General features: G+C 38.9%; 1 pseudogene; it reads left to right on the top strand.

Annotated features, from left to right (window-relative positions):
- Positions 1-9,555: 9,555 nt before the first annotated feature.
- Positions 9,556-19,728, top strand: LOC113694124 (anaphase-promoting complex subunit 8-like; annotated as a pseudogene).
- Positions 19,729-19,797: the final 69 nt, after the last annotated feature.

The following is a 19,797-nucleotide window of genomic DNA, read 5'->3' as shown; positions in this document are numbered from 1 at the left end:
TTTGACAGTTAAGATCTTGAAGTTTTAGTTCTTCCAGTGCTAATAAAGGTGATGGCAAAATTATGGATGAGCTTTAAGGGAAGATTATTAATTTCTTGTGTCAGGCAAAGAGAGAGGCTAACCAAGCAATTGAGTTGCAAAGCTATTCCACATTAAATGGGAAAGTCTAGGAAGAAGAGTTACAGCAACATTTCCTCTTCCCCCACCCGGCAAACTGCCTCAGTCCTACCCTCTCTAATCTTGCTGTCATGGTGTAGTACTTTTGAAAGTTTATACTTGTAATCATCCTTCTAGGACCACTTATCAATTAAGTATTTTATGTTTATTGAGTGCGATTTTTACTACATGTTTGAAGCTAGATGAAACCCTTGGCAACTCAATTTCAGTTAACATACTGAAGCACATTACATATACTTTTGCACAGTACTATACTGAAGCAATGGGTAAGTTATGATCTAGGCTATCTGATCAATGAGATTATCATAGCCAACAGGTATTATGAAGGAACTTTAGTCAAAGAAAAGAAAATGGATGGTCAGCTTGTTCATTCAGACCCAAACTTTTTCGGATGAAAGAAACAAGAAATGAATAAATGTATAACTATGAGCTGGACCTTACACAAAGGTATAATTAGGCTTTCTAACTCTGGGCATCAAAATCAAAGCTTCCTTGCCACCTGAACTCTAGGCAAATCGAGCATTTTAAATCTGCAATATCAAACTTTCAAAAAATCAACTTTCAGTTTATTCACCATTAACAGGAAAAAATACAAAGAGGAAAAAAAACTAATCAAAAAAATGCATAAAAATAGTAACAAAAATCAAAGAACATAAAAATTTAAAAATATATATATAACAAGAAGAAATACAAAGAGAAAAAAACGAAGCACAAAAATACATAAAAATTGTAAGAAGACTCAAAGAACATAAAACTTTTTAAAATTACAAAAAATAAACGATACCTCTAATCCATGGCTGCAGTAACAGTTGTTGATTCTCTGAAACTAAAATTCCTAAAAAACTTAGAGATATATACAGAACACTGTGAAATTATATCGATCTATTGAATGTAAGGCTTTTCGGCAACTGCAAGCAAATCTGTGGCAGATAAAAGAGCCATAGATTTTGCAGTCCCGGAGAGCCCAAAAATTTTCTAAAATTTAAGGGAGAATCGGGGAAACATTAGCTTTGCAGTTGGTCGGAGAATGAGAGAGAAGGGACTGACAACTTCTTTTTAGAGGAGAGGGTATAAGTGGGCTTACAAACACACCAAAACCAACTATAGTCAAAGCGACGCCTCTGTGAAGCATTCCATCCAACACCTTACGGGCATCCTTTAGGTAGCTAATAGAGGATAGGGAGATGATATGGTGGCAGAGGAGGGAATGAAGAGAGTCTGAGGAGATGAAAGGCGAGGGAGTGGAGATCTAGGAAGGAAGGCAGTGAAAGATGCTGATGATGGCGAGGATTTAGTGGAGGGATTGGAAGTCCTAGAATCCCAGGGCTGGTGGGAGATGGGGTGCTTGTGATGTTGGGTGTCATAGAGGGAGATGATGTGGCGGCGAAGGAGGAGGGAACGGAGAGAGTCTGAGGAAAAAATACAGACAGGAGAGAGGAAGAGGAAGGAACGGGAAAAAAAAAGAGAAGAGAAAAGGAAGAAGAGAAGAGAGGCGGCGCACAAGCCAAACAACATACCTTTTCTAGTCCAGATAGCGGAACCACAAGACCATAAGGGAAAGACACGGTTCCCAAGCTAACCATATAATTAGCTCTCATTTTTCTCCTCCGGCACCAATAAGCACAGCAGTAACAGAGGCCTAGCTCCATCAAAATCAACAATCTACGTGAACAATCTATTGTTGCCACCAGCAGTAGTGAAACTGCATCACCGTGTGAGTAATCTGTTGGTGTTGGGATGGATTTAGCTTCTGAGGATGAGGATAAAGGTGAGGCGAAGGAGAGAAGGGGAGAAGAGAGAGCGGCGGCAACGGAGGAAATTTACGAAAACCCTAGAGAGGAAGTATATGCAGACGGCTGGCGCATTGCGCGGAAAAAAAAAGGCTGGTAACTCACATGCTTGGCACGTGAGAGGACGACGAAAACCATCCAGGTCATCAGAGCTCTTCGCTCTTTATCTACTTATGTTGAAAACTACTTTCTTTCATTCTTTCTCTCCAAGTTTCATCACACAAAACCTCATCTCTCTCACCTCATTCAGCCGACCAACCAAGAGGAAAAAGGAAGAAGAAAAACTCCATTTCTTTGGCTCCAATTCACTTGCAAATCTTCATCCAACTTTCTAGTTTCTTGGAGATTCATCCCAGCTTGGAGTAAGAAGCAATCTAGTGGAATTTCTTGGAGGAAATTTCGGTGAAAAATCTGGTTTTCTTCAAGGGTTTTAAGGGTAACCACTCCACCTCTTTTATCTTTCAAATTACAAGAAATTTAACGGTTAATCTTCATGGGTTTACAATCCTAAGCAAGAAAATAGGCTAGCAGACTTCAGGAACCAATTATTTCGCTTTAAATCATAGGCTAGCGGACTTGATGAGGTTTCTAGGTAGCTGGCTTGAGGCTTAATTGTGTGGTTGTGGTTGTTTATGTGATATATAGCTTAATTACGGTTAGAAAGTGGAGAGAAATCGAAGGAAAACTTAGAAAGCAAGCTGGCTGAAAATTCTGTGCATGTTGTTCTGATTTAGTTTTGAAACTTTGATGCTTGGTTGACTGTGAAATTAATGGTTATATGTTGTATATTGTGTGTACAAAGTGTCTTTCAAAAATCGTTTCATTTGGTTGCACAAAACTTGAGTTTTGGCAAGGTTCAAATCTGGAAAAACGTATAGTAGGGGTTCTCGAATAGTGCTCTTTGTTCGAACGTAACTCTCTGTACAAAATTCGAAATTGAGTGTCATTTGCGGCATTCAAAACTAGACATTCATAGCTTTCAAATGATATAAAATTCTCCTGCTGGTTCATTTTTAGTGAACCGCAGTGAGTCGACAAAGTTGGCTGTTCTATTTTGACTGTTCATACGAATGAAACTGGAAGCTGCACCTTGTGGCTTGATTTTGTCTCATTTGTGAAAAGATTTTCAAAATGATGTCTTCTGATAAATTGTAGCCTTTGGAACCTAGTTTCCAATGCCACTAACCATTCTCAATTTGAGTTTTGTATAGAGTTAGATATAGCTTGATTTCGAAAATGCGACAAAGCTAGAAACTGGAAACTTTTCCCTTTCTTGCTGACCGAATGGTCAAATCTATTTTGGGATGTTATATTTCAAAAATTTTTGTGTCAATTGCTTATTAAATGTTTTTGGAACTTTGGTTTCAAAATTTGAGCTAATTGGGGCTAGTTGTGTTGGATAAAACGTTTGAAAAAGAAAGAGAACTACGGTTGGCAGATTAGCCTTGAAAATTTTCCCAAATTTTGGTCGTTTCGTTAACTGCCTTCCCGTACAAGTCTTTACCTAAACTTTGCTAGAGAAATAGCCCATATATGGAAGTTTAAGTGTACCAAAGTTGGTATGATTTCAATACCATTTCGATACTTAAATAATACCCCAAAAATTGATCTTCAAATCTGGAAATTCACTGGTCAGATTACAAAAATCAACTGACTTTAAATTGTTATATCTTGATGCTCAAAACTCTGAATTTAGTTCCATTTATTGTGTTTGAAACCTTGTTTGGAACTCTTATTGTGTTACGAATTTCAAAGACTGGTTCACTTTCTATGAATTTTGTCAAATTTCCAAATATCGCCGAAACCAAGACTGGTTCTGTCTTGCTTGTTTAAATCAGCAACTTCGAGCTGAAAAAAATGAATGCTTTCCATTTAGAATCTTGGAAAGGTATCTTCTAAGAACTTCTAGTACTTCGAACCTAATTTCCGAAGGTATAAATTTTTCCATTTTTGGACATGCCAAACTCAAGATCTGATATTTCAATGATTGTCGTGCAAAATGGAAATTTTCCGAATTCTTAAGAAATGAGTTTTTGAGAACTCGTCACTCTCTCTCGATATCGATAAACCATTTTAAACTCAATTTCATGGAGGATGCAAGTTTCTCTTGTGACTTTAAATTCTGACTTTTGAATCTCGATTTTCGAGATATTAAAACTCTTTTAAGACATTGTCTTAGTATTAAACAAGTGTACATTCTTTCTTGTTTGGCAAGGAGTTTGTAAGTATTTGTGGGTGATAGTTAATCGTTATTTCTTCAGGCGCTCAAGAGGATCTTCAAGAGCATCTCAGAACGAACGCCTAAGAGCTCATTTGCTCGCTTACTCACTTTTTGTTGACCTTGGTCCCTAGCTTTTGATGAATACAAAACAAATGGATGTTGCTAACATCTCATCAAAAGCTTTTTCAGAAATGAATCAAATCAGATTCAAAGATTAAGCACATTTGAAAAAGACAGAGTATGTTGAACCTGTCGGACGCTCAAGAAGATAGTACCAGACGTCCAATAATCATTGCACAACTTCGGACACATGCTTCGGACGTCCGATAGGATCCTTCGAAGTCGACGAAACTATCGGACGCTGAATATGTCTCTATCGGACGTCCGATAGAAACAAGATAATTTCTCAAATCTCTTTGTTTGCTGTCGGACGCACAAAAAGCTTGCACCGGACGTCCGAAAGAATTGAAGAAAATCTCTTCAACTCACTGCCTGCTGTCGGACGCATAACACAGGGCTATCGGACGTCCGACACTCCAACGGCTAGCTGACTCTTCAGCTACTTTCTATCCGTTGGAAGCATTAATGAGGCACTTTCTTAATCCTATATAAATAGTGGTTGGTCAGATATTTCAAACAACTTTTGCACACTGAAGATACAAAAGATCTAGAGAGATTTTAGCGAGAAAATACTCTTCAAGGAAGATTTGTAGTCTTAGTGGTGTGAGATTCATTGTAAGCTTTTCATTTGTGAGTGAATATTTCATGAGTGTAGCTTTGTGAGGGTTGTCCTGAGGGATAGTAAAACATCTTGGCTTGATTGAGTGGAGTTCGGGGCAAGAAAGAAATGAACTTTCCTTTGTACACAAGAGTGATTGTAATTCATCAACTTGAAGTAACTTGTTTGAATTAACCTATAAGCTCAAGAGGAGTTGGGTAGTTAATTGGTTTGCTATTCTTTCCTTTTTATTTACTTATTGTTATGTTTGAAATCTGTACTTTGTTTATTTCTTCTACTCACAAGCACTTGTGCCTTCTCATCAACTGCTCCATTGTGTGGTGCCTAGAAAAGAGGGTTATTTTCGGGCCTTACAATTGGTATCAGAGCTTGGTCTCCTAGAGATTAAGTTCAATTGGCTTTGGAGTAAAGATGACAACCAACAATGTTATGTTTTTTGAAGGACATTCTGTCATTAGACCACCTATGTTTAATGGGTCAAATTATGTAAGTTGGAAAGAAAGAAAGATTATTTTTTTGCAATCTATTGATATTGAATTGTGATTTATTATTAGTGAATGTCCATATGATACCTCTCTTATAGATGAAAATACTCAGAGATTTAAACCAAAAATAAAAAGTGAACTGACTGTTGCGGATAGAGCTCATGTCACATTAAATGCAAAAGTCATGAATGTATTATATTGTGCTTTAGACTCAAATGAATCTATTAGAGTCAAAGGCTACAAGTCAGCCAAAAAAATTTGGGATAAATTGAGAGAAATTCATGAATGTAGTGAGAATGTTAGAGAACAAAAGAGGTCCATTCTAGTTACAAAGTATGAATCCTTCAAGATGCAACCTCATGAAAATATTGATGAGATGTATTGTAGATTCAATGACCTCATTAAGGATTTGGAGGTGCTGGTGAAAGAATACTCTCTAGGTGAGAATAATAGAAAAATTCTGAATGCTTTATCGAAGGATTGGGAGAGTAAAGTGACTGCCATTGAAGAAGCCAAAGATCTAAATACCTTGCCTATTGAATCTCTCATTAATTCATTGATTTCTTATGAGCTAAAACTCAAGTTCAAGGTGCCAGAAGAAGAAGATACAAAAGTGAGAAAGAATATTGCTCTGAAAGCTTCACAAGATGAAGATGATACAGCCTCCGTGAGTGAAGATGACATGGAAGGTGATGATAGTGATATTGCACTCATCACACGATACTTCAAAAGAATACTCAACAAGAGAAGATTCAGAAAAGGTGGACCTAGCAACTCCTTCCCGAATCAATCCAACAACTTGAGAAACAAAGGGAAACTAGAGTTCAACAAAAAGCAAACTGATAAGTGCTTTGAATGTGGCCAACCTGGACACTATGCAAGTGAGTGTCCAGTGATGAAGAAGAAAGAAGGAAGAAAACCAAGATTCAACAAATTTCAATTCACATGGAATGAGTGCAACTCCGATGGTGAAATTGAAGAGGATGAAGAATCTGCTCAATTGGATTTTATGGTCATTGGAGATGATGAGATAACATCTTGTAACTCTCAATTTGAAAGTGATGATGAAACTGATGATGATCTTGAATCTTTCATTATAAAATTGCATGATAGTTTGAAAGAATCATATGCTAGAAACAAGGAGTTAAAACAGAAAATTAAATTTTTTCTTCGAGATAATGTAAATCTTTTTCAACAAAATAAAATGTTGAAAGCTGAAAATGATTACTTCAAAAAGAGTGAGACTGCTTTACTCCTTGAAATTGATAGAAAAACAAAGCTTTGTGAATTGTTCAAAAAGGAACAAGGTGATTTGAAAAGAAGAATGGGTGGTATAAATGAGTTGCTTAAACACAAGAAACAAGTCTGTTTTCAAAAGAATATGTTGAATTCAAATTCCAACGAATTTGCTATTTATAAGAGAAGACAAGTAAGATTTATTAAACCTGTTCATATAAATAACTCTTTGGTTATGTGTAATTTCAGTTGTCAAAAAGGTCACATGAAAAGTGATTGTTATGTGAAAAAAAATATGAAAAAAGGCATGAAATATATGTGGATAATTAGACATGATACTAACTCTAACAAGTAGGAGATATTGGTAAGATTGATGAGATTTTTGTTCATAATGCTTTTTTTGTAATTCTCTTTTGATGTTTCTGATGTTTTGAACTGAGTTTTTATTAAATTTTTTCTGAATTTGTATGATGTCAAAAAGAGTGAAAAAAGAATAATGCTGATCTCATGATGATTTGCTGTGATTGCTGTCATTTCTCTGTTTTTATTTGAATTATTAGATTCTCTGTTATTGTTGCTGGTTTTTAGTAGCTGGTTTTTACTCTCATCTTATGATGACAAAAAGGGGGAGAAATGGATACTATGTGTAAGGGGGAGTTATTCTAAATTCATAAGTTTAGATGCATTGTGTGAGGGGAAGCTTATGCTTATATGCTCAATTTTTTTCTTTCTTCCATCCATTGTTTTGTCATCATCAAAAAGAGGGAGAATGTTGACCTTGGTCCCTAGCTTTTGATGATTACAAAACAAATGGATGTTGCTAATATCTCCTCAAAGGCTTTTTCAGAAATGAATCAAATCAGGTTCAAAGATTAAGCACATTTGAAAAAGACAGAGTATGCTGAACCTGTCGGACGCTCAAGAAGACAGTACCGGACGTTCGATAATCATTGCACAACTTCGGACGCATGTTTCGGACGTCCGATAGGATCCTTCGAAATCGATGAAACTATCGGACGCTGAATATGTCTCTATCGGACGTCCGATAGAAACAAGATAATTTCTCAAATCTCTTTGTTTGCTGTCAGACGCACAAAAAGCTTGCACCGGACGTCCGAAAGAATTGAAGAAAATCTCTTCAACTCACTGCCTGCTGTCGGACGCATAACATAGGGCTATCGGACGTCCGACACTCCAACGGCTAGCTGACTCTTCAGCTACTTTCTATCCGTTGGAAGCATTAATGAGGCACTTTCTTAATCCTATATAAATAGTGGTTGGTTAGATATTTCAAACAACTTTTGCACACTGAAGATACAAAAGATCTAGAGAGATTTTAGCGAGAAAATACTCTTCAAGGAAGATTTGTAGTCTTAGTGGTGTGAGATTCATTGTAAGCTTTTCATTTGTTAGTGAATATTTCATGAGTGTAGTTTTGTGAGGGTTGTCTTGAGGGATAGTAAAACGTCCTAGCTTGACCGAGTGAAGTTTGGGGCAAGGGGGAGGTGAACCTTCCTTTGTACACAAGAGTGATTGTAATTCATCAACTTGAAATAACTTGTTTGAATTAACCTACAAGCTCAAGAGGAGTTGGGTAGTTAATTGGTTTGCTATTCTTTCCTTTTTATTTACTTATTGTTACGTTTGAAATCTGTACTTTGTTTATCTCTTTTACTCACAAGCACTTGTGCCTTCTCATCAACTGCTCCATTGTGTGGTGCCTAGAAAAGAGGGTTATTTTCGGGCCTTACACTTTTTGAATTGGTGAGTGTCAAGTGTATGATTTGTTGTTAAGTATGTGAATTGCTTCTTGCCAATTATGTGATTTGGATCGTCGAGACGAGTGTGTACTTTATCGCACTTGTTCTCTTTCAAATAAAATTATAATCGAATTTTGTTATGTGAATCAATATTCGACTTGTGTGAAGTGTTGCTGTTGTGAATCGTATTTGAAATCATCGATTGAAGCATTGTCTCATCGACTCATATTTATATTTGGGGGACGCCCAAACTCATTGGCTAATTGTGCGAATCGAGCTAGCATGGGTTTGGTCGAGAAGCTTAGTAAACCATGAACAAATGCGAAGTTTGATTTATCGGAGAAATCTTGCTTGGCATACTCACGTAGTATTGCCACGATATACTCGAGTAATATCAAAATCTTGATGAGCGGGTCCGGTAAGGGGGTGTAATGATGACGGGAATCTGGGGAAAATGGAGATCCTACGGATTTGATACTTACTTGGTTGATAGAGTGTCAACATGAAATTTGATCAAGACCTTGACATTGCTACGTGAAATTTAGCTCTTGAGAGCTACAGTATTCTTGAATGGTTTCTGCTTACTTTTTCTACTTGAAATATTAATTACTCGAACTTTACAGTTCTACTTACTATATAAATATTGTTGTTATTTGAGCCATGTGTTTGCATATGTGTTTCTTGGCTTCCACTGAACGTTCGTTTACCCCATTAGTTTGTTTTCCTTAATAGGAGCTCGGAATGGAAAGAATTTTGGGGTAAGCCAACTTGATTACTTTTGATTAAAATCTTGGGATGTAATGGATTAGTCGACTTCTAGTGATTGTATTTTAGGAAAAGTTGATGTATATTTGGTAACTTGTGATGTAAGATTTGAATATTCATATAAGGAAGTGACTTTTCTTTAATTTGGTTTCTATTATTGGTGGTGTATTGTTAAATTTAAATTTGATTTGTATCAAGTCCTGACGAGAGTTAGGCAGGCGTTCTGCGGATACCCTTGGATTCGCTCTAGGGAGAAGTGAGGGTGTCACACCTCATCCCTTTAAAACCACCCCATCCCTATGCCAGAAGTACGTGCATTCCACACTGACTATGTGTGAGAGCATGAAAGTATAGAAACTTGTAAAAAAGATACATTGGGAAAATGGCGAGCAAAGAGACTTGTTGATAAGAGCTTCGCATAACAATCTGCCAACTCAGTGACCACTGCCTCTACTTTGCCTCCAAATAGTACCCGCATTTGCCCTCTGGGAACCCAGAAAATACTTTTATTTTCATTTAATTTCTGTGACGGGTTTTCTCATTTTTCTTATTTTCTGATAATTGTTTTCGAAATTTCAACCTTTTTAAGGGTAGCGGAGTAGTTGGTGGGGATTGAACAAGACCCAGCAAAGTACACCCCATCACATACGAGATTCTAGCACGGCAGCTCCAGCATTCGCCGGCGGTTTCGCACTGACAGCACCGGGGATGTTGTGGTAGCCTTTAACTCCACTCCCGTTGCCAGCGTGTCATTTATATTGATCCCACCAGCTTTTGAGGAGGAAAACGACGCCATGGAGAGTGATTTTTATTTGTTCGCGAAATCTTATTTCGATTGCAGGGAGTATCAGAAGCAGCCCATGTGCTTCGCGAGCAGACTAGCAAGAAAGTTGTGTTCTTGTGATGCGAAGAACAGTAGAGATCACAGGGAAATACTCTCAAACAGGAGTTGCAGATTGGGAAAGGCAACTCGAGAGAGAGAGATAGTATTATTGCAGAGAAGAGAATGGAGAATTAAATGAATACAATTTGAAAAGAATGATCAGACTAGCCTTCCTCCCATTCCCCTAGCTCCTTTTATACAGTCACTTGCCAACCGACTTCTATTTCAGTACTACTTCTAATTCTGTAACAGGCTTCCTGTACAAGATTTCCATTTCTGCACGAGCTTTCCCTTTCAAGCTACTAACTAACTAACAAAATGGCTGATGTGGCGTAACTAACTCAACCACCTGTCTGATGTGGCATAACAGATTCCTAGCAGTAACGAACTCCAGCTGGCATTATTTATTAGAATTATTCCAGACATAACAATACTCCTCTCCTCAAACAGTTCTTGTCCTCAAGAACTGAAGTGAGGATATTGCTGGTGAAGATCAAACCAGTACTCCCATATCGCATCTTCTGGGAAACTGTTCCTCCATTGTACCAACCTGTGTAGCAGCCGCTCGTCCCCTGCGTACCAATCTCCTATCCAGGATAGCAACTGGTTCCTTGAGCAATTTACCTTGATCAGTGACACGAGTAGGAATGTGTTGCTGCACTGGATGATCCCCTACATGTTTCTTCAAAAGGGAAACATGGAAGGTGGGATGTATCTTGACCTCCGAGGGAAGGTGTAGTTTATAGGCAACAGAACCAATTTTTGCAATGATTTGAAAAGGTCCAAAATACTGTGGAGACAATTTTTGACAAGAATGATTCCGGAGCGAGTGCTGTCTATACGGGTGGAGCTTAACATAAATGCAATCCCTCGCTCAAAAGTTCTTTCAGATCTGTGCTGATTAGCCTGCTGAGCCTTTTGCAAGTTATGCTTCAGGAGGTGTAGAGTGGCCTCTCTTATAGTCAGGCTCCTATCCACACTATCAACAGTAGAGCTGCCTGGCATGTAAGGGATGTGTAAGGGGGGTGACTGGCCATAGAGAACCTCATAGGGAGTGCTCCTAATAGCTGAGTGAAAATTTGTGTTGTACCAAAATTCTGCCAATAGCAACCAAAAACACCATTGCTTGGGATGATCACTGCACATGCATCTTAGATAGTTCTCCAAGCATCGATTGACAACCTCAGTCTGGCCATCTGACTGAGGATGATAAGCAGTAGATAAACATAACTGCACCTTCAACAGATGAAACAATTCCTTCCAGAAGTGACTAATGAAAGTTGTATCCCTATCACTGACTATAGTCTGAGGGAGGCCATGGAGCCTATAGATATTATCCAAAAATGCCTTGCAACTGAGAATGCAGTGTAGGGGTGTTTGAGAGTAATGAAATGAGCATACTTACTGAGCCTATCCACCACCACAAGAATAGTATCCTTTCCATGAGATTGAGACAGTCCCTTCACAAAGTCCATGGATATGTCAGACCACACATATTCTAGAATGCTCAATGGTTGTAGCAGGCCTGGATATGCTACATTCTCCCCCTTATGCCTCTGACAAACATCACAGGAAGCCACATATTGTTCGACATCTCTCTGCATATTCCTCCAGTACACCAACTCCTTAAGTTTCTTAGAGGTCACCTGCATACCTAAGTGCCCCCGAATGGGGGTATCATGCCACAATCTAATGAGTTTCTACCTTAAGTCTGGATTATTTCCTACCACCAACTTCCTTTTCCTCCTCAGTTGCTGATGCTGATAGGTGTAGTGCACATGTTGAGAGTTACTAGTAGGGTCCTGCAATTGCTGGATGATGTCCTGCAACAAGGGATCTTGAACACAATTTTGTTGAATCTCAGTAAGCAATGTAGATCGAATGATTGAGATGGGAGCTAATAGTCCTGAACTGATAGAAGACTGCCTTGACAATGCATCAGCTACCAAATTATCAACCCCCTTCCTATAGTGCAGCTCATAGTTATACCCTATAAGTTTAGCTACCCACTTCTGCTGCATAGGTGTGGATACCCTTTGCTCAATCAGATATTTAAGACTCTGGTGGTCAGTCTTAATGACAAAGTGCATACCTAACAGATACGACCTCCATTTTTGAACTGCACTCACTATAGCTAGCATTTCCCTTTCATACACAGAATGACCTTTATGCTTGGTGGCCAGAGCTTGCTAAAGTAAGCCAAGGGTCTTCCCTTTTGACTCAGAACTGCTCTAATACCATCACCTGAGGCATCTGTCTCTACTTCAAAGATTTGAGAAAAATCTGGTAAAGCCAGCACAGGAGGTGAACTCATAGCCACCTTTAGTGCTGAAAATGCTATTGTAGCCTGTCCTATCCACACAAAACTGTTCTTTTTGAGCAAATCTATCAAAGGTTTGGCTAGCTTCCCAAAATCTTTTATAAACCTCCTATAGTACCCTGCTAATTCCAAAAACCCTTAACTTCTTCAGGTTGAGGGTATAGGCCACTGCTGAATAGCTTGCACCTTATGAGGGTCTGTCTGCACTCCTTCTCTTGAAATTACATGCCCCAAGTATGCCACTATTGTTTGAGCAAAAGAGCACTTGCTCTTCTTCACCTTCAAACTGTGCTGCCTCAGAGTTTCTAAGGTGATCTGCAAGTGCCTGATGTGGTCAAGCCAAGTTGGACTAAGCACAAGAATGTCATCAAAGAAAACCAATATGCCTTCCTCAAATAAGGTCTGAATACAGTGTTCATCAAACTTTGAAAGGTAGAGGGTGTATTGATCAGCCTAAAGGGCATTACGACAAACTCATAATGCCCTTCATGAGTTCTGAAGGCAGTTTTTGCAATATCATCAGCACACATTCTTATCTGATAGTAACCAGATCTAAGATCCAGTTTAGTGAAGAAATGAGAACCAAACAACTCATCAATCAGTTCTTTCACCACTGGTATGGGGAACTTGTTCTTCACAGTAGCTGCATTTAGTTCCCTATAGTCAATACACATCCTCCATGTTCCATCCTTCTTCTTGACCAATACCACTGGGGAAGAGAAATGACTTGTACTGTGCCTGATGACCCCAGATTGTAGCATTTCCTGAATCAGCTTTTCAATCTCATTTTTCTGGAAGACAGGGTATCTGTAAGGCCTTACATTCACAGGCACTGTCCCTTTCTTGAGTATAATTTGGTGATCATGGCCTCTGTGTGGGGGGAGTTTAGAAGGTTCTTTGAAAATATCCTCAAACTTCATTAACAGTTCATTCAGCTCTTTTGCTTCAGGACCATAGCTAGGGTCTACTACCTGTAAATTCTCCTCTAACTGACAAAAACTGCCTGTCTGTTCATTTGCTGGTGCCTACACAGGTATAATGAAGCACAACTGTGCAGAAGCAATCTGCTCAGGCTTCTGTAGGATCTTCTGCATGGTTCTCTTTTGCACCAGTTGAATGGCCTGCTGACCTTTCCCTCTCAACACCACCTTCCTCTTTCCCTTCAGGAATTCCATTTTCAACTTTCCAAAGTTCCACTTTATATCCCCCAATGTTGAGAGCCATTGCACCCCCAGTACTAACTCACAACCTCCCACAGGTAACACCACAACATCAGCCTTGAACGTCTGGTTCTGCATTTTCCAAGTGAAATCAGGACACAATCTGTTGGTGGTGATTTTGTTGCCATCTGCTACTTCCACCACAAGTGACGGTACTCCTTGCACTTTCAGTCACAGTTTGTATTCTAAATTTGGATGGACAAAGTTGTGAGAACTTCCACAGTCAATGAAAATATTTACTGAGGTCTTCCCTACATGACTAGTCACTCTCATTGTTCTAAACTTAGGGACAACAGTAAGAGTCATGGCATTGAAGGAAATATGAGCCAAATTACCCTGTGATGCTTCTCCCTCCTCCTCAGATTCTACTTCCAGTTCCTCACCCTCCTCCTCTGCACACACTTCCAATCAAAAGCTGTCTATTCCTGCACCTGTGGCCAACTCCAAACTTTTCATCACAGCAGAAACAAAGACCTTTTGCTCTCTTTTCATCCATTTCACTGGAGGTTAGTCTTTTGAATGGTCTCCTGGTGTAGCTTTTTGGAACCTTCTCACTCCTTTCCTGGTTAAGGGTGGGCAACAGCGCCTTCGATCAAGATTGTTCTCCTTCTTCCAAGATCCTTCAAAGTTCCTTTCTCTCCTCCACCTGTCATCCATATTAGAGTGGAAGGCAGTTTTAATCACTTCTTTCTTCTGTTGAGTCAAAATTTTGGCTTCCTCTAGTTTAGCTAGTGATCTGGCATGCTGCAGAGTTTTAGGCATGAACATCCTCACTGCTAGCTGTATCTCTGTTTTCAATCCACTGAGGAAGCAGCTTGTGGCATAATCTTTAGGGAGGTCCACTCTATTTAGCAGTTCTTCGAACTGCTCTTGATATTCCAAGACTGATCCTTCTTGCTTCAAGGCCTTTAATTCTCCTATTGGATCATCATACAAGCATCCTCCAAATCTTGACGCCATCTCCTTAATATATTCTTCCCAAGCAGGTAAATCTCTGGTGACGCGTGATCTCAGAAAGATCTGATGCCATTGGAGAGCCTTCCCCTCCAAGTTCATCGCAACCATCTTTACCCTCACATGAATTGGTGTCTCATCCACCTCGAAGAACTGTTCGATCTTGAACAACCACCCTTGGAAGTCCTCTCCATGGAATCTGGGAAATTCTAGACGAGAAAAACGTGTAGGGGCTTGGTAATTCCTCCCCTGAGACACCTCATTTTTAGAAGGTGAATTCCTTGCAGATTGTCCTCTTTGAGAGTGCAGTTCCAGCACCAAGTTCCTGAGAGCTGCCATCTCTTGCTCAAACTGCTCCTTCTGCTCCTTCATCATAGCCTTCACGCTCTCTTCTAATCTTCAGTTATCCTGAGATCTAGTACCCTCCGCCATTGTTATATGAGCTGGTCTGTCCCTAGCTCTGATACCACTGATACGAAGGACAGTAGAGATCACAGGAAAATACTCTCAAACAGGAGTTGTAGATTGGAGAAGACAACTCGAGAGAGACAGATAGTATTATTGCAGAGAAGAGAATGGAGAATTGAAATGAATACAATTTGAAAAGACTGATCAGACTAGCCTTCCTCCCATCCCCCTAGTTCCTTTTATATAGTGACCTGCCAACCGACTTCTATTTCAATACTATTTCTATTTCTGTAACAGGCTTCCTGTACAAGCTTCCATTTCTGCACGAGCTTTCCCTTTCCAGCTACTAACTAACTAACAGAATGGCTGATGTGGTGTAACTAACTCAACCACCTATCTGAAGTGGCATAACAAATTCCTAGCAGTAACGAACTCCAGCTGGCATCATTTATTAGAATTATTCCAAACATAACATCTTGCGCTGCTATGCGCTATATTTGGTTATTTTCTTTGCTCATCCTTTACATTTGCTTCTGTCTAGTATTTTGAGTTTTCTCCCTTTTTTGTTGTTTTCAATGGTAAAGTAGTTTATTGAATTTGATTTCAGGAGCACTCAAGTTGAGCTTTCGGTCTTAAGTGATGTGTTAAATTATATAGATACTGACGGCCACAAAATACACATTTTCCACGTATAAGTTCTTTAGTTGCGTTAGGTAGTCTTAAGTGTGGGACTTTCACAAAAAGAAATGATTCTGCTACCTTGTTGGTTTATACATAACCCATCCATAATAAAATAGGTAGCAACAATGAAAAGTTGAATAACTTTGTATCAGTTGCACAGGCATTAATTGCATCGCCTGCAGTGGAGTGACAAGTTGAAATTTGAGCTATTTGATTAACTTGGGATATTAGCATTAGGTTTAGGAAATGTACCATTTGTTATGCCGATTGAACATTAAACGCTGCCTTGCATTCCAGTTTCAGGAAAGTGTTTGTATATGTGTGAGTTTAGGAGCAAGCTTTCATGCATTGGTACTTTCGTTTGAGTCTTTTGGTCTTTTCTACATTCAAAGTTGATGTGGTGCAAATAGTGGAAGTTGGAGGTGACATGGAATTCTCACAGAAGGCAACCTAAAGTTTCCCATGAAGCAGTTAGAAGCCTGATATGAATGAAAAAAAGTACTAGACTAAGACAAATGGCAAGTTCAATTAAACAGTGGACTATAATAAGAATAACAAAGCTAATAGTGGCCTAAATATAAGTTTCACCTGACACTGCTATATAGTTTACATTTTGGGTTTGGGAGTGACAATGATTTGGCTTGCTGGATCTGTCACAGTACCATCTTGTATATATCAAGTTTTCTCATACACAAACTCTTACCTTTTCTACTAGAAATCATTAGTAATAACTACTCCCTCTATCCCATTGATAATCTCATACTTTCCTTCGTGGTTAGTCCTCAAAATTTGTGCCACTTTCCAAATAATGCACAAAGTTTCCGTTTGCAGGCCCACCAACTTTGTTTTTGACTGTCGCTAGGTAATGATGTGAACTTTCATATTAGTGTGTGAATTCCATGAGCTACAGCTGAGCGTTTATGTACCTTTAGGGGATCGCTGACTGACCTGCAAATATCCTTGGCAACCCAAAATGATTATTCTGTAATTTTGAAATATAAAAACACCGGCAGTTTAGCCCCAAACACATGTTTCAGATTTTTATACGCCCGGGGAATGATGGGAAGAAGAGCTGAAGTTTACAAAAGCTTTTCACCATTGATAGATGGAGTAACAAATGGAATTTAGATATTCATTTGATCAGCTAGCTATTGTTATGCTTTATTTCTTTTCGTGTTGTTTTTTATCATGTTGAACTCAAAATTTCAAAACAAGAACTAATTAAGAAAGAAAATGGGTCCTATTCTGTGACCTCAAGACACAGAGTAAAGGGCAGGCTGCATGTCATTTTTTCCATGAAAAAATAAGTTTTTCGTTGGGAAAGCCTGTGCAAGTTAGGGGATTGGGGGTAATTTAGTTTTTATAGTGGCCCACCCTCTCTTTTTGGTGTATTATCCTAAGGGCACAATTAGAAAAATGGAAAGAAATTAAAGGAGAAGAATACTTGTGGCTGTATATCCTGTAAAATATTGAGATTGAGTTGCTGGTGAAGCATGAAGAGAAGCGTCATTCTGTGGTTCAAATTGTATTTGCAAGAGCCTGAGATTGGTTTTGTGGTTAAGTACAATGATGTTCCTTTGTCCTAATCATAATGTACTTGCAAGAAGGTTCTATCGCTATTATGCATTACCTGTAATGCTTAAAGCATTGAATGGGTAGAGTGTACTTGCAAGTCTATTATGCATTACCTGTAATGCTTAATGTGCAAGAAGGTTCTATGTCTATTATGCTCTAAAATTCTAGCAATGGGGATTTTGGATGTCATCACTTTAGTACTTTCCTTTGGCTTCTTAACAATTGAACCACCTTTGGAGTTGGAAGGCTAATTTTCAATCATGGGTTCCAATTTGGGCTGGCTGTAAAAGTTTCAAGCTGTTGAAATGTCTAAGTTTGTGTGAAGTGCGAAGTTATAGAAATTAATAGAAGATTGACAAATCTGGTTGACCAGTAATGATCATAGCCAATACTTTATTTTAGAAGCTTGGAGGATGATATAATGAAATATGAGGACTGTATGATAACATTCTTGTGTTTTGAGTTCCAATGCCATCCTTCAACTACACCCCCCCCCCCCAAACCCCAAAAATTTAAAGAATCAATCTGGTCCAAGTTGTAATTATGCTTCTTGTTGGAAAGTAAATTTGAGTAGTTTGGTTCCATGCTTATTTTTCAAGTTAGTTCTTAGATTTAGTAGTGCTTGGTCATACTTACTATGGCCTCACTTTTTTTGTATGATAACAAGCTTATCCTTGAGTTCCAATGCCAACCTTCAACTCCACCTGCTATAATTTAAAGTTTAAATCTGGGATGGCATAGTGATTGTGCTTGTTATTGAAAAGTTAACTTTAGTAGTTTGCTTGTTGTAGGCGAAGTTGGTTTCTTAGATTCCTGTACAGTTTGGTCATACTTTTCTACTTTTCCTTCAATAGGCTGGCCGCTGGTGAAAAGCACAAGGAAGAGGAGACGAAGGAACTATAGGGATGCTGTAGATAAAGAACTAATTCCACTTGAGAGGGAGTTGTCAGGACTTCGCAAGTGTGGAACAATTGACTCGTTTTGTCTTTTTCTGTATGGTCTCGTTCTCAAGGAAAAAGGCAATGAGGGTCTTGCCTCTGGTTGTTCTTGTAGAGTCCGTAAACAATTACCCTTGGAACTGGAGTGCTTGGTCTGAGCTGCAGTCACTGTGCACTACAGTTGAAATACTGAATGGTCTTCATCTCGTTAACCATTGGATGAAAGACTTCTTTCTTGCCAACGCGTATCAGGAACTTCGTTTGCATAACGAGTCATTGGCAAAATATGAATATATAGAAGGAACTTTCAGTTTCAGCAATTACGTACAGGCTCAAATTGCTAAAGCTCAGTATAGTCTGAGGGAATTTGAACAAGTTGAAGTTATATTTGAGGAACTTCTGAGGAATGACCCGTACAGAGTTGAAGACATGGATATGTATTCCAATGTGCTTTATGCAAAGGAGTGTTTCTCAGCTTTGAGTTACCTTGCACATAGAGTGTTATTGACGGATAAATACAAACCAGAATCTTGTTGTATAATTGGAAACTATTACAGTCTCAAGGGGCAGCATGAGAAGTCAGTTATGTATTTTAGAAGGGCGCTTAAATTAAATAAGAATTATTTATCAGCTTGGACATTAATGGGTCACGAATATGTTGAGATGTAAAACACCCCAGCAGCTGTTGATGCCTATCGGAGGGCTGTAGATATTAATCCGTGTGATTATCGGGCCTGGTATGGTTTGGGCCAGACATATGAGATGATGGGAATGCCCTTTTATGCACTGCATTACTTTAAGAAGTCAGTGTTCTTGCAGCCAAATGATTCTCGGTTGTGGATTGCCATGGCTCAGTGTTACAAATCAGAAGAGCTTCACATGCTTGAGGAGGTAATTAAGTGTTACAAAAGGGCTGTGAATTGTAATGACGGGGAAGCGATTGCACTTCATCAGCTAGCCAAGTTGCACCGAGAACTTGGTCGTTTTGAAGAGGCAGCATTTTACTACAAGAAGGATTTGGAGAGGATGGAAGCTGAAGAAAGGGAAGGGCCAAACATGGTTGAAGCTCTGTCTTTTTTGGCCAGATATTGCAAAGATCAGAAGAGATTTGACGAAGTAGAGGTGTATTGTACCCGTCTTCTAGATTATACTGGCCCGGTAAGTCCTGAACCTGTTTTCCTTAATCTAATCTCAGATTAGTTTCATACTCATTGGTTTTGATTTACTGAGTGACACTTCTTTGACCCTGATGCAGGAAAAGGAAGAAGCAAAAAGTCTTCTTCGAGGGATAAGATCTGCAAAGGATGTTGAGCTCTTCCCGCCTTAAATTCTCTCCTTCATACCTTGCATGCAAATAGAAATCATGAAAGAGTTATGGAAATTGGGTTTCAGATAATTGATTGACGTGAAAAAAAGGTTGAAGAGCTCACGTGAAACAGCATGTATTTAGGTGGCAGAACTTCTATTGCTGTTGTTTACTTGTTAATGTACTGACAGTTTCCTGTCAGAAATTTGTTGCAGTCTTGTCACAATCTATTATTTGTTTATCCTTATTCTTTACAAGAAGTAGTCACTCTTATTGGGACCGTATTATTATTTACTGGAAGATGGTAACTTGTATGTGCTGAAGCATTACACCTTCTGG

This window comes from Coffea arabica, chromosome 6c (assembly GCF_036785885.1).
Source record: "Coffea arabica cultivar ET-39 chromosome 6c, Coffea Arabica ET-39 HiFi, whole genome shotgun sequence".
In the NCBI taxonomy this organism is placed as follows: Eukaryota; Viridiplantae; Streptophyta; class Magnoliopsida; order Gentianales; family Rubiaceae; genus Coffea; species Coffea arabica.
The sequence above is the reverse complement of the archived record's forward strand: the minus strand, read 5'-3'. Positions and strand labels throughout refer to the sequence as shown.